This window comes from Tasmannia lanceolata, unplaced genomic scaffold, assembly GCF_043159265.1.
Source record: "Tasmannia lanceolata isolate RefF3 unplaced genomic scaffold, GAP_Taslan_0.1 ptg000008l, whole genome shotgun sequence".
Taxonomy (NCBI): Eukaryota; Viridiplantae; Streptophyta; class Magnoliopsida; order Canellales; family Winteraceae; genus Tasmannia; species Tasmannia lanceolata.
Window position 1 is genome coordinate 68155102 of NW_027518685.1, and position 13030 is coordinate 68168131.

Genomic DNA, 13030 nt, shown 5'->3' on the forward strand with positions numbered 1-13030 from the left:
TTATTTTCTCCCCTTAAACTTCATCAGATTTCTTGTGTTGGTGTTTTCTTTGCATTTTTTGTGAGTGCTCGTAATAAATTTTCACTAGTTCGAAAGAAAAAAGAAGAAGGTAAAAGACAGCTTATAAGTCCTAGCAAGGCCTACGTGGTACGTAGAATAACATAACAAAAATATTTAGGGAGGTTGTTATGCTGTGTCTTGTGTGTAAGGTTATAGTCATAATTATTTTTTAAGACAAAAATATCCCTATTCTTAGGAAAATGAAATAACATTCTGTTATGTTTGAGACAATCGTGAAAGAATATGCCAAAAAAAATATGGAGATGCTAACCAATCAAGCCTTGTTTTAAGGATCCTACTAAAAGAAGCTAAAGCTTTGATATTTAGAGGCCTTAATCTGACAAATGAGATCTCAGTTAGGCATAAGACTTGGACAATATGGGTTGCCTCATGATGGTCAACATGATCAACGGTCTTGATTACACCCCTGACCATATGTGGAACTTAATGTTGACCCTAGGCTTCATCCTAACCATGACCACTCAAAGTAATAACATAATTAGTCCTGTAAACATGTGGAGATGATATAACTATAAGATTCGGCCCAGCCATTGTATTGGTTGTCTCTGTGTTGTGACTTGTGAGATCCAAAGATCTTAAAAGAGGGGGTGGGAATATCATTTCCCATTTTCTTTATTAAATCTATAGTTTACTTTTCTTAAAGCGGGTACTATGCAGAAAAATAACAGAATCATCATTTTGGGCGAGGGAAAGCTATTGCCCCATACCTGTTGAGATGGCTCCCAATGTCAGATTAGTCCCAACTAAATCCAGTTCTACCAAGGAGGAGAGGTTGCCTAGACATGATGGAGGACTTTGATCGTGAAAGTTTTATCGCTGAGATCTAGATACGTGAGTCTCTTCAAGCCACATAAACCTACAAGAAAAAACGAACAAGACGTAAAAACCCAAAACCCATTTCATTTATTACTAAACAATAAATTGCTCTCAATGCAAGGGAGAAATCTCAAAGTTTTATATGACTTATATGAAAAATGCTAAAAAAAATCACCCTTAGATTTTTTCCCCTATTGATCACTTTCTGGGCACACTTGTGCCATGTGGACATGATCAATTCTGTTGATTTAGAAGACAGCCAGAAAAGTGGCTCTTTATCATTTTCCCAATCTTGATCAGATGATCCTGAGCCATGAGATTTGTTTAGGTCCTGTTTGGATTGCAAGAAAACATTTCTCGCACAAAATATTTTCTTTGATTTTGTTTATTTCACAATGTAGACTGAAATCATATGGTTACGGTTTATTTAGAGGGGTACCATTGTAAAATGAAAGTCCTAATAAATAAAACTTTGTAATCAATCAATGGAAAAGGAAGAAATTTTATAAAAATTTTCTTTTTCAAACTTTTAAAGAAAATTCCTGCAATCCAAAAGGGCCATGACCATGAATGTGATTATAACCATTAACCTTGTACTTCCTCGCAGGGTGTCCCATAAGGTTCTAATCACATTAGAAAGGGCGGTGATAAATTCGCCGCTTGGACTCGGCATTCGCCCCATTTAACGCCTCTCTGATAGAAGCTAAAGCTTTCAGAGGGTGTTTTTGTCTATTTGCAAAACCTGGGTTAGGGATCATATTAAACACCTAAAAATACAACTTTTGAGGGGTTTTTCCAGAGTTTAACCTAATCTAATGGTGTAACAGCTCTAAAGGAGCGTGTTCGTGTGGGAGAAAGTGGAGAGACCATCTTGGAGGCCAGAAATCGTGATCCAAGCTAAAATCCCATCCAAAAAATGGTTTTGATCTTTAAAAACCCTAAGATTTAAGTTCTCTTGCTTTGGAATAATGTCGTTTTGGACATATAATTGCGATTGAGAGGTCTCCGTGATTGATCTTGGATTCCTTGCTGTTCACTTTGTTCTTGGATCTCCATCGAACCCAAGATCTTTCGCTTTTGACCAAATGGATTTTGACCTATATCTTGGGTTCTCCTTTGATCGCCGCACCAATGGACCCACTTTCCATTTCTTCCCCTTTTATTCCCTTTTCTGTTTTTGCCTAATTTATCCAAGAAAAACAAAACTTTTTTGTATGGTATTGATCCACCAGCATATGAGCATGAGTTGAATGGCTTGGATAACCAAACAATGGACCCCAGCTTGCAACAAAAATAAGTTGTTTTTGCTAAAACTGAATAGACAATTAATCTAGGGGAGTGATAAATCGACTCCCATATATCTTAAATCGACTCCCCATGTGTCTTTCTCTCTCCTCTGGGTTAGAGAGAGATAGACACATGGGGAGTCAATTTAAGATATTTGGGAGTCGATTTATCACTGCCCTTAATCTAATGTGTATTTGTGTTATTTTAAAAATTGAAGGAAGGAAAATTTGTTACTTTCCCCAAGAGACATGATACTAGTCTATTGATCAATCAATCCTCGTTTTTATGGTTTCTCCAAAAAGAAAAAACAGGTTAACTTTTTATTATTATATTTTTCATAGGCCTATGACAGTCATTATATGCAGTGATCAGTTTGCCTTTCGAAAATTGAAAAAGGGTGCAGCTGTTGTACCCTAAGGACTATATCAAAAGCGTATCATTGAAATTATGAGACAAGTGAAAGTGAAGAGAAAAACTACTTCAACCATCATCATTTCAGATGAGAAAAATACTTTTGCCACGCCGTACCTGTTGAGTTGCCAAATGGGTTTCTAAGATTATTAAATGATAAATCTAAATCTTCCAGGGACGAAAGGTTTCCTAGACATGATGGAAGACTTCGATCATCAAGTTGGTTTCCCCAGAGATATAGAGTCTTGAGTCTTTTTAAGCTGCATAAGCCTACAAGAAAATGATGAAGACAAAAACATATGAGCACATTTAATTTATTACCAAAGCAATGCTAACGAAATAAACGGATTAGATCAATCAAAGGTGTGACTCTCATGACCACCAACTTCCCTGCGTTGATGCCTGCATGCATGAAAGCCCCAAGTTTAACATAAATTGCCTCAATAGTAGTTTTTGATTTTGTGTGGGCCATTGGACCCACGTTCTATTTCATCCTCTTTTATTCCCCTTTGATTATGACTTGGATAGCCAAAAAATGGACCCCACCTTACAACAAAAATATGTTGTTTTAGCTAAAACCGAACAGACAAATGAAGGAAGAAAAATTTGTTACTTTTGCCAAGAGGCATGATACTAGGTAGGGCTGCAACTCGGGTCGGGCGGGTCGGGTTTTGGAGAACCCAACCCTACCCGAGAAATATCTCGGGTCGGGTCAGGTCGGGTTTTTTTCGGAAAACCCACGATTCCCAAACCCGGCCCTACCCATGATAAATCTCGGGTCGGGTCGGGTTTTTTCACGTTGACGCAAATTTTTAAGGAAAATTCTTGTTTGGCAAGGCAACTCAACTCATAGAAGCAGAAATTACACTCACATTACACTTGAATCAAACAATGATGTAATTACACTCACATCACACTTGAATCAAACAATGCTGTAATCAAACAATGTTGTAATTACAATCAAACAATGCTGAATCAAACACTTGAATCAACTCAACTCATAGAAGCAGAAAATTACACTCACATACAGTAACAGTGGGTGCGTGGGTTTTCACTTTTAACTTTGGGATAATTACATTTACACCCCCTCTAGTTTCTGACACATCCACTTCCACCCCTATAGTTTAAAACGTGACAAATACACCCCTGTAGTTTCAATTTGTTTAAGGTTTGCCCCCTCAGCTGAAGGTTCGTCCATAGATTGAAGGGTTAGGATGATCCGATGGAGCTGATTTTTTGGGCACACCATATCTATGTCAGGACCCATCAAATGAACGCTTTGGATCATCCAAATAATGTGGGCCCCTACCCGAATCCAAACACTACCAAAAAATCATCCAAATAATGTGGGCCCACATTGTTTGGATGATCCAAAGCGTTCATTTGATGGGTCCTGACATAATTAGGGTGTGCCAAAAAAATCAGCTCCATCGGATCATCCTAACCCTTCAATCTATGGACGAACCTTCAGCTGAGGGGGCCTACCTTAAACAAATTGAAACTACAAGGGTGTATTTGTCACGTTTTAAACTATAGAGGTGGAAGTGGATGTGTCAGAAACTAGAGGGGGTGTAAATGTAATTATCCCTTTAACTTTTAACTAACAATAGAAAAAAAATGTACACACTATAACTTATGTAACTCGGGTCGGGTCGGGTCGGGTCGGGCCCCTTCAAACCCGGCTCGACCCGAGATTCATGCGGGCTTTTGAATGCTGAACCCGGCTCGACCTGAAACCCATGAAACCTGAACCCGACCCAGGCTATTTTCGGGTCGGGTCGATGCGGGTCGGGTTTTACCCGGCTCGAGTTGCAGCCCTAATACTAGGGTCTTTAACCAACCCTCATTTTAAAGGCTTCCGAAAAAAAAAATTAACTTTGTATTATTATATTTTCATAGCCTACATGATAAAGTCATTATCCAATCTTTGCATCCATGAAGACATATCGCTTCTTGTGCCCGCCACTTGTGCCCTGTGGATGTGACCCGTTTTGTTAACTAACTGGCGAACACAAACCTGGCCCATTATTGTTTGTCCAACCTTGATTGAATGATCCTAGCACTTGAGTATTAGGATTCGCTAAGGTTTTCCCAGTCAGAAGCTAAAGCTTTGATTATTTATAGCAGTTAATTGGGTGAATGGGATGCCCATTAGGTACCGGACTAGAACCATATGGGTTTTCCTCATCATGTTTCACCATATCAATGATCCCACCCTTGTCCCTATGTATGACATGAGGCTGACCCTAGGCTTGATCGTAAGATTCAATCCTAACTCTTTCAAAAGAAAAGTAATGGGGCTTTACCACAAATAAAGCAGCACTCATAGGGCTACCTTCCTTCCCTTATAGAGGCACTCTACCTCTCGTAATTTGAGGTTTTGTTTGAGCGATGTTCTGTTTAAGGATAGGTCACAACAGGCTAACCTGCTAATTTTCTCTTATAAATACAATACGTCGATCATATGAAGTCTACCTTAGGGATGTCCTCCTACTTATGTGGAAGGAGGGAAATCTCATCTCATACAAAACACAAAACATGAAGCATTAGTGTCAGATCTTTTCTTCTAGTACTGAGGCAGAGTTTGTTCCATGCTACAAGACTGCGATACAGGCACTATGGTTGCAGAATTTTATCACAAGGCTTGGAGTCGTGCACTCATATCTCTAGGCTATATGTTATTTATTGGGATAATGCTACAGTAGGTTTCTTCTCTAAGGAGAAAGAAGAGTGACAATGACAATAAGCATAATTACTTAAATTATCATATTGTTAGGGAGAATGTTAGGGATCATCATTTGGGTATTAAGTAGGGATGGACATGGTTCGGTTCGGTTCAGTTTTGGGCTAAACCCAGGACCGAACCATATATAATCGGTTCCCTAAAACTGAAATCAGAACCGAACCATATGTGTGGAACCGAACCAGAACCATATATAATCGGTTCGGTTTGGTTCGGTTCTGGGTTTACCCAACGTTCACCAATGGCCCTGTTTATATATGAATTACAAGCACTAACAGTAACAGTAACAGTAACAGGCACAAATTTGGGCAATGCAAAACTTATATGGAGTATGAAGAAGTACAAACAGGTGGGATAATCATGCACAAATTTTGGCAATGCATGAAGCCATGAACTACAAATTTGGGAAATAATAAGGCCCTAATATCCAAAGCAAACAGTCCCTAATATCCAAAGCAAAAATCACATTAAACCAATTCGGTTCTCGGTTTGGCTCTCGGTTCCGGGATCTCAAACCCAGAACCGAACCAAATTTGCACCGGTTCCCGGATTTCTGAACCGGAACCGAACCATATAGAAATGGAACCGAAACGAACCGAATCAAATGTGCCGGTTCGGTTCGGTTCCTCAGTTCGAACTGGAACCATGTCCACCCCTACTGTGAAGCACATATACATTGTGATGATGCCGCATACCAAGTGACAAAAAAAGGCTTCCATACATATCACATAAGGGGCATGTAGAGCATATGGGATTGATTAGTTCATTTAGGCCCTGTTTGTTTTGGATTTTAAGAATCGTTTGTGAGTCCCAAACTGATTATTGGACTCAAAATTACGTTTAATTTTTAGTCCAGTAATCAGTTTTGAACTCACAATCCATTCTCAAAATCTAAAACAAACAGGGCCTTAGTGTTTGATCGTGATTACGAGACACTTTTAACTTTAATGTTGAAACTAAATTTGATGATTCGTATCATAGGTAAAGTTTATACATTTGGATATAGTCAAAGGAAGATTAACCACGAGCACAAAATAAAGTTGGAATGGAATGGATATTAGTTAGTCTTATCATAAAGAGTGCACCACATTAAGTACTCATAAAAGGAAATCACTATTTCTGTGATATATGGAATGTAATGCTCATTATTTGGGTATTTGCTGCCATGATCTATAAATTTAGTTCTCTTTACATGAATGTATATTTTCCCTGAAAGACTAGACTAAAGAGATTGTTTGTTAAAGGAAATGATGTATGCCCATACTTCAAAATTTTAAAGTGTCCAAAGCCCGGTCTTTTTTTACCCAGAACATAGCAGTGTCAATATGGACCGCTGGGAGAATGCTGGAATAATCTCTCGTGAGATCTAATAGGGTAGCCGACATTGCCACTTAGATTTTTTATTAATCCGTGTTAAGGATTTTTGCTAAAATGGATTTTAGATAAATTAAAGATTAAATCTATTAGAAGTTCAACTTTAAGAAGGAAGGTGTATTTCACTAGGAGGGTTAACCCTAATCTCTTTTATTAATATGGGTTTCTGATTGATGGGAGCAAGAGATATTCAGATCTCAGGATTTCTATGATTTTTCTTTGATATACCAAAGGTAAGGCCAAAGATTCTATTGATCTGAGCATCATGACTTGGCTATACTGAAAAATCATTCCAGTGATCAACAATACTCGAAGATAGGAGCATTTTCAATAATAGCACATTTCATAAAGCAATGTCAATATGATCATCATGGCAAGAGGTACGATCAATTTTCCACATTTTTTATTTGACTTAGATACTAACACAAATTTCTATATCACTTCTATGAAAAATGCTAAAAATGTCACTCACACCCCGGTTGTTTGAAGCTAAATTTCGATGGTTCTAGCTTTGGCAACCCAGGTCTGACCGGCATCGGAGGCCTTATTAGAGACAAGACTGGTGATACTAAGCGAGCCTTCCCTGGGCCTTTTGGTATCAAGGAATCTAACAAAGCGGAAGTGAGGGCTGCTTTCCAAGACATCAGACTGGTGGCATGGTTTTAAATTTCAGCCGAAATTTCAGATTTCGGCCAAGATTGAAACAGAATTCACAATGAGTCATTTGTTTTATACGATTTCATTGAAATTCCAAATTTTCATTTTCGTGCTTATTTACAAGATTTCCACCCAAATTTTAAATATTCCCATCGAAATTTTAAAGATGTCCACCAAAATTTCCACAGAAATTGTCGAAAAGTCCACCAAATTTGCGGAAAATTTGTAAGCCCAATGGTTCAACGATCACCCCTGTTTTGATTGATCCCAAACCCAAATTGATTGAAATTTATAATCTAATGATTCACTTGTTAGTATTGTGGATTAAGTTCAGGTCAATATGAGATTACGCCACAAGCAACTCAAATGAAAAGCCTCATGACAAGCACATCAAGGAGTGACAAAGTCCTTCTCTTTGGTCGATCATATTTCCTCCATTGAGAGTTTTACAGTTTTCCATTGAATTTATTCACAGAATAAAAAAACAGAGCATCACACATTGCTCTGCCTCCTGTGGACCCCGATCCTGAGAGGTAGTGAGGTGAGGGAAACTAGTCCCTACACCATCCTCTTGATCATCCACGTGTGTGGAGAGCTCTACCAAGGAACTCTCAAAACGGATGCCACCCTCATAGCATAGCACGAGTGGCGATATAAAAGAAAGAGATATGTCTCGATCCGGAGCCAAGGCTCGAAACCAAGACATACCTGAAATAAACTCAGAGTCGCCATCCATGGATATGCCATGGAACCCTAAAATCAAATCCTCTGTACAATGGATAACCAGAAATATATATGGGTTCGTGCCTGGTTACGAATGGGGAAGGTCTGAGAGCACCCCCGATTCGTCCGAGTGCAAGCACTTGGTCTCTTATGCCATTTATTATTAACTCCAAAGAAGTTTGGGTAAAAATCATCTGAAATGGGAACAATCCTCAGGAATCGTCTACCTAAACATGCATTTCCTGAGGATAAAGATAATAAACACATATAAAATAAAATGAAAGATGTGCCACCTAAGCATAGCTAGGTTATGAGTGACAAACCTAATGGGTGTCTAAGTTCTGATGTGCAAACACATGCAAGCTACAGCAAAAGGTATAGGATCAGTACGAGAAAGTAAGAAGACACATCAAAACATATAATAACAACATAATAAATCCTAAGACTCTAAATTATTAGCCCGAGTCCTCGGATGGTCTGGTATTCATCCAAAGAAGCCTACGTATCCCCGCCTCCACGAGAATCAAGGCAACGTAGTTCTTCGCGCCTATTCTAAGCTATGATGCCTAAGACACCTAGCCCTCTATCCTAGACTCGATCTAAAAGACCGGACTAGTTATTAAAGTTTCTTGTACGATTATTTAAATTCCAGTGAATTGTGGATTTTTAGAACACCCTATATGCCCTAACTAAATGCATGTTAGCCCTAGGCTAATGCAAGTGGTTCCTACAACCTATGTGTAACTAGGCTGTATTTCCTAAGGAAAACCAAGGGTGGACTAGCGTATCCTACTCTAGTCATCACTCGGCGATGTGAATCGCCGACTGACCGGACGGAGGCGCTCCTATAACCCTAGGAAAAACCCCTAACTCTAAAACAAGCACACAACAAACAAACAATCAAGCAACCTAGCAAAAGAAAAACCTAACTCTAAAACTCTCTATCTAGGAGAAACACCTAACTCTAGAGGAAGATCTTTTGAAAACAAGATTAGAAAGGTTGCTTATTCAAAGAAAAAGATTTTAAAATGTTATTTACAAAAAGTTTGGCTGGACTTGGGATATAAATCCCGAGCTGCGCTACGTACCTCGTGGGAGAGGATCAAGCCAACGTAGTTCGAAACGAACTCTCCTAACTAATACTTCTAAAACACTCAACACTTTAAGCTTTTTTAAGATTTTTCGAATGTTTTTGAGTTTTAAAAATATTTAATGTTTTGGGATTTTTAAATGCTTTAATATGTTTTTGGATTTTAATTGTTTTCACCCTTTTAGTCAAAGACTTAAGGGAAATACACAAAGCAAAACCCTAGGGCTAAACCTTAGGGCAAATAGGGGAAACCCCTAAACAAATAACACTATCAAAAGCAAAGGTAAATGAATCAAAGATTATCTAATAACACTCCTAAAAGGACAAATGAGTCAAAGACTCTCTAATAACACCGCTAAGAAAGACAAGAGTCGAAGACTTTCTAATAAAACTACTAAAAGGACTAGGACGAATGAGTCAAAGACTCTCTAATAAAATCACCCAAAGGACGAATGAGTCAAAGACTCCCCGACAAGATCAATAAAGACAACTAGGTCAAAGACTCTAATAACACTATCTAAAGGACGAGCGAGTCAAAGACTCTCCAGCAAAATCAACCAAAGGACGAATGAGTCAAAGACTCTCTGAAAGAAACGGAAACCCGATTCAAAGACACTCTAAGAGAGAAAACACGAGTGAAAGACTCCACTGACAACAACTAAAGGATATACGAGTCAAAGACTCTCTAAAAGATGGAAACACGAGCCAGAGACTCCAAAAACACCGACTAAAGGATATACGAGTCAAAGACTCTCTAAGAGATAGAAACACGAGTCAAAGACTCCAAAAACACCGACTAAAGGATAAATGAGTCAAAGACTCTCTAAAAGAGAAAAATTGAGTCAGAACTCTTTAATAACAACACTTGAAAGACAAATGAGTCTAAGACTCTCCTACAACACTACTGAAAAGACAAATGAGTCAAAGACTCTCTAATAACGCCACCTAAAAGGCGAATGAGTCAAAGACTCTCTAATAACACTATCTAAAGGATGAATGAATCAAAGACTCTCTAATCAAGGCTGACTCCTATGCGAATGGACTATCGACTAAGGAGAAGCTTACAAGCAAAAGGAATAAGAGACCTTGTGCATATTTGGCAAAGGTAAAACACCCAACCGGGCCGGACAGCTACCTAGCCCTCAGGGTGCAACAAATGTGCAACCCAATACCCATAAGGGTAGGGGTATGAAGCCAAGCCGAGTAGGGTGTTCTTCCAAAATCAAAAAAACACACAAAGAGGATTAACGAGGGAATGAGACCGGACGGGTCTCCCAAACACACAAAGATGGGCTCTAAGCAATCTTATCATTGCCCTTGTAAAGGAGGAAGCAAAGCTAAGACAACTAATTGACCAAATTGGTCTCTAATTAACAAAAGAACGAACTGAGGTGCAATCTCAGAGAGGATTCTACAAATGAGGCTTGCCTCCAAAGGAGGACTGCCTAACGAGACAAAGTATGTCTCCTAGCACAGGCTCTATTATCTAAAGAAATCTAACAGAAATCTAAAAGACTGTGTTAGTCTAAACAAAGAGAGAGGAAAATGCTACCAGATAATCGCAAATTCCAATCAATTATTATAAAAACAAATCAAATATCAGCAAAATATGATCTACAACTAAAGAGTGCACAATCTGTAATAATAGCAATCATACAATGATAAACAACATTAATTAGTCCAGACCAGCTGCTGGATAGCCTAATAAAGTAAGAAACAACATTAAACACTTCTATGCCCAACCACAAGTACCACTGCCCCGATATGGGGGTGAAATCAGATGATGCTAAAGTAATCATCTGATATCACAAATACACAGGATAATATTCCTACAAACCGCCTTGAAATCAGACAGTACTCATGTCGATAATATCGAATAGAGTAGTCATCTGATTTCCTCCTTCAATTAAACAATTTATTGAAATAAAATTAATTAGCCCAGACCAGCCGCTGGGTAGCCTAATGAAATAAAAGAAAGTATGATAAGGTTTCAAGATAGTCTCACCTGAATAATCCATTCATCACCATCTTCAAAACCTAACTCAAAGCTTAGTATAAGAAGAGAATATATATAAAAAAGAAATCAAAAGATTATGATAATTCTAATTTATACAAATTGTAGTGCGTAACAGGGGCATATCTGAAAGGTTGAGTAGGCCTACTAAACAAGAGAGGGGAGCACTACTTAGATTGAGCGAGTCCCCTAAAGATGGGCTTGGGCTAGCGCCTTCATCGCCCTTGCCATGAAGGAAGGCTACTAATAATTTAAAAAAATCTAAAGGAACTTAAGTATAACCTGCCAAGTAATGCATTAAATCCATAACCTGCTTGCTATCCAGTAAAATATCGCTCCTTTAACCTTTACCACTTAAAAAAAAATCTATCTGAGCATAGCTCATATTTTAGGGACAACACATTCCCACCTTGAAGGTAGCGAACTTAGTAGAACTAATTTGTTTCAGCTTAAGGCAATCATTATATTCGAACAAAAAAGGCACTTCCTTATGCTAAATCGTTGAACTACAGAATTAGCAAATTATGATGAGAGTTCACAAGACATGCCATTAAGAATGTTATTTTAACTGGGATCAAAGGTAACTTTTCTGATCTAAAAACACTAACCATTCTATGAATGAGTCTTGGTAACCAAATGTCTAAGATATGGTATATGAAACATAAGTACACCAGAGATAATATGCAATCATACCGAGATGATGAACTAAACATGTAAAGTAATATACCTTGTAACCTCTTAAAAACAAAATATTACTTCTTATTCACATTCTGTTATGTGAGACATTTATAGGGACTAAATGTAACAAACGAAACAGCTAAATGGTAGGGCACAAGTGAAGTAAAAAAAAAAACTGCTATTAAGAAATGATCCAAAGGAACTAAACACAATCAACACATGATATACATTCAACCATCCTAAAAATGCTCTGGTGTGATAATGAGAGGATAGTCCAACCCCACATATGCTTCAGTATGATCATAATATGAAAACCAAGGTATCATAATCCATAAGAGCTGTAAACATGGATGAGAACAAACAATAGCCAGCTCTCATGATCATATACGCTCAAATTAACACACCTATAATGGTACTAAATCTTTTATATCAAGCAGTAGATGCAAAATTGAACTTGAAAATAAATCTTATACTCTATAATACCTACTTTCAGCCATTTGGTAACCAAACCTGAGCTCCAACTGCAGCTACTGGACTCATCACAGAAAATAACCATCTTTCTTTCAGCTATGATATGGAGTAGAGCCCCAGAACTTTAGCGAAGATTAGACCCTTTTCTTCTTCAATTTCTAATCTAGTAATGATAGATGCCGATTGCTTTCTTATGCCTTAGCTTCCCCTAAAAACGATCAACCACCTCAAAGCAAATGATAAAGAGCAGATCTGGTAATGTAATTTCTGGAGACCACAAGATCTATTCGATTTAAATGATGAGAAAAGGAATTCGAGCTTAGATCGTCAAAATGAAGTTGTGGCTGAATTTCAGACAAGAATGGCCGGAGAAGACAACCGAATCGATGAGATAATAGAAAACCCCCAAATCTTTCTCTCTCGGTTTGACGAAAATGAATCTCTCCCTCCCGATCTTTCTATTTATCCTTCTCTTGCTGAAGAAGCAGAAATTAAAACCGGATCTAATGAATCTTGGATAAAATTACCGGATTCCGACGGAATTTCCGCCGGAGAGGATGAAGCAAGCTATGGTTTCTAAGGCTCCAGATCTGAAATTTGAGATTCGGGTTAGGGCTTTATGAGGCTAGGGTTTGCATGGAGGAAAATAGCAAAGGTATCAACTCACAGCAAAGAGGAGGGGAAG

At 38.2% G+C, this 13030-nt stretch overlaps 1 long non-coding RNA gene across 1 annotated transcript in view; it reads right to left on the reverse strand.

Annotated features, from left to right (window-relative positions):
• Nucleotides 1–2446: 2446 nt before the first annotated feature.
• Nucleotides 2447–13030, reverse strand: part of LOC143885521 (uncharacterized) — a 42480-nt gene continuing 31896 nt past the window's right edge. Inside the window, exon 5 of the long non-coding RNA XR_013253377.1 lies at nucleotides 2447–2865. This is a non-coding gene — a long non-coding RNA (uncharacterized LOC143885521). The remainder of the gene's footprint in view (nucleotides 2866–13030) is intronic.